Below are 3,841 nucleotides of genomic sequence, written 5' to 3'. Positions count from 1 at the left end.
GCTCAGTCTGGGGATATCGCTAGCAATGCCATGCTGCCAAATGCCGCATAGTCCCACTCCTCTCTCTTGCCGCCACTTCATCACTGCTGACATCCTGGTGCCGGCGCCCCCGCACTGGGTACACATTATTTAGTGTGTATCTATCTTTATGAGCTCACCTAAAGAGTATGTATAGAGAGAGAGTAGGAGAGGACCAAGAACAGAACCCTGGGGGGCACCTACTGTTACTGAAGGTGTGGAGAGGTGGATTCAAGAGAGGAGAGAAAGAGAAGGAACGGTCAGAGAGGTAGGAAAGCCAAGAGAGGGCAGTATCATGTAGACCAAGGGAGTGAAGGATTTGCAGAAGAAGAGGATGGTCCACAGTGTCAAAAGCAGCAGAGAGGTCAAGGAGAATACGTTTCCAATATCTATAAGTTATCAGTCAAGTTTATGTTGGCTGTGACATATATAAAGCATGATAATGCCCACAGAAGGACAAACCACACCCAGCCAACCTGGTTGAACGGGATCAGTATGAAATGCCGGCGGACGGGATCCCGGCTGTCATGATCCCGTCCGCCATAATGCCAGCAGCGGGGCGAGCGCTAGAAAGCCCCTTGTGGGTACGGTGGCTCGCTGCACCCTCCACAGTTTCTATTCTCCCACTATGAGTGTCGTGGACACCCTCAGAGGGAGAATAAACTGTGGCGCCGGTATTCCAGCAGCGGAATTTCACCGCTTGTTGGGAATCCGGCGCCAGCATTGTGGCTGCCAGGATCCCGACTAGTGGTATTTTAACTGCTTGACCAGTGAATGATTCCTAATATGAAGTCCAGGTCCATACACCAGGGCTGAATCTTTGCCACTGCAAATCACTAGAAATGCCAAAGTGACATACTGGATCCCAACCTGACATGCATCCATGGCACTTATTTGGATTTTAGGTGGTTAGTACAGAATCCCACAATAATTGGAGGCACCAATATTATGAGAAGAAACGCAATAGATTTTACAAGCCATGGATATGTCCCACCGGTTAAAGCAAGTTTACTAGTCTTGTGCAGTGTGACAACAATGTAAATGCTGATGTTGAACACTGGAACAATCCTAGGAAGTAGCCAATCAGTAGAGGCACAAAAGGACTACACCAACTGAAGTTTAAAATATACATCCATCAGGGCCCCAGAGGCAAAGCCAAATATAGCTGTGAAACAAAGAAGTCTGTAAAAAGAGTCTAGTGTGTAGTTGAGTAGGACAAGTCCAGAATCAGCTTTATTGGCCAGGTGTACTTGCGTATACTAGGAATTTGTCTTCGGTTTGCTATACAACAGCCAAGTAGGTAACAGGTAAGCAGGTGGTGGTGTGTGTGTGTGGGGGGGGGGGGGGGAGGGGCAAGTAAAGTCATACAGATAGGTATACCGTAGGGACAAGTGGGTTACATGTAAGTTTAGTCAGTCAATGTTCAGCAGGCGGACCTCTTGGGGACAGAAACTTTTGAGGCTCCTGGTGGACCCGGTGGGGATGGCCCTGTAACGCCTGCCTGAAGGAAACAAGTTAAACATGCTGTGGCCGGGGTGTAGCTTGTCCTTTACTATCTTCGTTGCCTGCTTTTTATCTATGGACAGGTCCTGGACTGAGGGAAGGTCGGCCCGATGATCTTCTCTGCGGTTCTGACCACCTTTTGGAGCCTGCATCTGTCCCTCACGCTGGCGGAGCTGTACCATACCAGTATCGAGGAGCACAGTACCAACTCCATAATCACGGAGTGGAAGAGGAGCAGAAGCTTCTGTGGGATGTTGAACTTCCTTAGTTGCCTGAGGAAGAACAACCTCTGCTGCGCTTTCCCGACAGTGGCGTCAGCGTTGGACTCCTATTTAAGGTCCCGGGAGATTGTGGTCCCTAGGAACTTGAAGGAGTCCACTAGCAATACACACTGTCAGCAATCGTTAGCGGAGGTGTACTAGCTGACTTCTTCCTGAAGTCCACTATCATCTCGACAGTTTTGATGGGGTTGAGCTCAAGGTTGTTGTGGCTCCACCACTGAGCCAACCGGTCTACTTCCCGTCTATAGGCCGATTTGTCCCCGTCCTTGATGAGGCCGAAGACGGTGGTGTCGTCAGCAAATTTGATGATGTTTACTGATTGTGCCTCTGAGGCGCAGTCATTTGTGTACAGGTAGACAAGCAGGGGTGAGAGGACACAGCCCTGAGGTCCAGTCAGGTGTTTCTTCCTAGACGCAGGTGTGATCAGCGAGGACAGAGGATGTTAGCACATGAAAGAGTATACACAGACAGCAACAAATTCCGTATCCCCTAGATCTCTGCCATAGATGGATTACCTGTCCCGTCACCCTTACCAATGCGAATCAAAGCCAGTATGTTAATTGTGTTGAAAGCAACCTATCTCATAAATAGATTACTTACCTCAATCAGTTAAAATGTATAGTCACTAGCAACTTTCTAAAACAAAATTGATTATTTTATCGAACAAATAATGAAAGCATCATTACTGCGTTTTGTTTGTATAATCTGAGCTTAAAGTGGTACTACAGTATATATGACTAAATTGTATCATAAATCCCATTTAAGTTGCATCCCATATTAACTTATACCAATATAGAAATTGCGGATACAACAAACACCCTGAGTGATACAGGTGACTGATTCATGCACACAGATGAAAGAAACAGAGGAATTGTTTATCCCAAACGTGCTCCTAAAGGACTCTGAACTCTTAGAACATCTCGGGCTGTAAGTTCAGTAATGTGGGAAAGCATTTTAAGTAAGAGCATATAAGCTTGATTTAAGAATTGCATTAAAGAATTGGTACTGTTTGCATTCAGATCCAAGGTTATCCTTACAGGAATAAAAGATCCTGGAAGGCTGCACAGCTCCGCCCAGGAAACCAGTGAAGTACTTCACCTCTCTTGACCGGACTTGCCTCACAAAAGTTCATGGAGTGGGGACGCCACCTTTGCAAAGTGCTCGATGAATCGCCTGTAGTAGCCAACGAAGCATAAGAAACTATGAACGACTTCACTGTTCAGGGTACACTTGGATGGCTTGAGTTTCAACCAACGTTTGATCAACTGAGTAAACACCTCGTCCAGGTACTTCAGGTGTTCATTGTAATCTTTGAAGATGATGATGACATCATCCAAGTGTAAGAGGACCATCTCACACTTGGGGTTGCCAAGGCAGTGCTCCATGACCCTCTGGAAGGTGGCCGGGGCATTGCAGAGCCTGAACGGCATCTGGTCAGACTCAAACAACTTTTCCTAGTCTTCTGAGGCCATCGGGATTTGCCAGTATATCCACCGGTCAGGTTGAGAGTGGAAAAGTACTTGGCCGTTTTCCTCGCCGTCATGGATTCTTCTATCCTAAGCAGCGGGTAGTCATCCTTGTGCGTGATCGCATTCAGCTTCCTGTAGTGCACACAGAATCCGAGACTTCCATCTTTCTTCTTTACAAAGACAAGTGGCACCGCCCATAGGCTGTGACTCTCGGATCACACCGGCCTCCTTCATCTCGTTGATCATACTCTGCACGGGTTAATACATGGCTGGTTTTAATGGCCCATGCTTCTCTTTGATTAGAGGACTCATCCCAGTGAGGATATAGTGTTGCCTTCCCAAAGTTGGATGGGTGTTAACTGAAGGCCACTGCGTTTCTATGCACTACACGGAGCACACCCTCCTGCCGCTCCTCTGGAGTGTCTGAGTCCCAAATCTGTATTAAGCAGTCACAGCCTCTTGTTGAGCCGTGGGTACAACTTCTCCGAGTACATCCTGAAAATCGACTAAAACCAATTTGTCCACTGGACAATGGGGGTTATTCCGACCTGATCGCACACTGCTGTTTGT

General features: G+C 47.4%; 1 pseudogene; it reads right to left on the bottom strand.

Annotated features, from left to right (window-relative positions):
- Positions 1-407: 407 nt before the first annotated feature.
- LOC135050504 (transmembrane protein 104-like) lies at positions 408-2,387 on the bottom strand (annotated as a pseudogene).
- Positions 2,388-3,841: the final 1,454 nt, after the last annotated feature.

This window comes from Pseudophryne corroboree, chromosome 2 (assembly GCF_028390025.1).
Source record: "Pseudophryne corroboree isolate aPseCor3 chromosome 2, aPseCor3.hap2, whole genome shotgun sequence".
Taxonomy (NCBI): domain Eukaryota; kingdom Metazoa; phylum Chordata; class Amphibia; order Anura; family Myobatrachidae; genus Pseudophryne; species Pseudophryne corroboree.
Note: the sequence above shows the minus strand (reverse complement) of the source record. Positions and strands in the feature narration are given on the sequence as shown.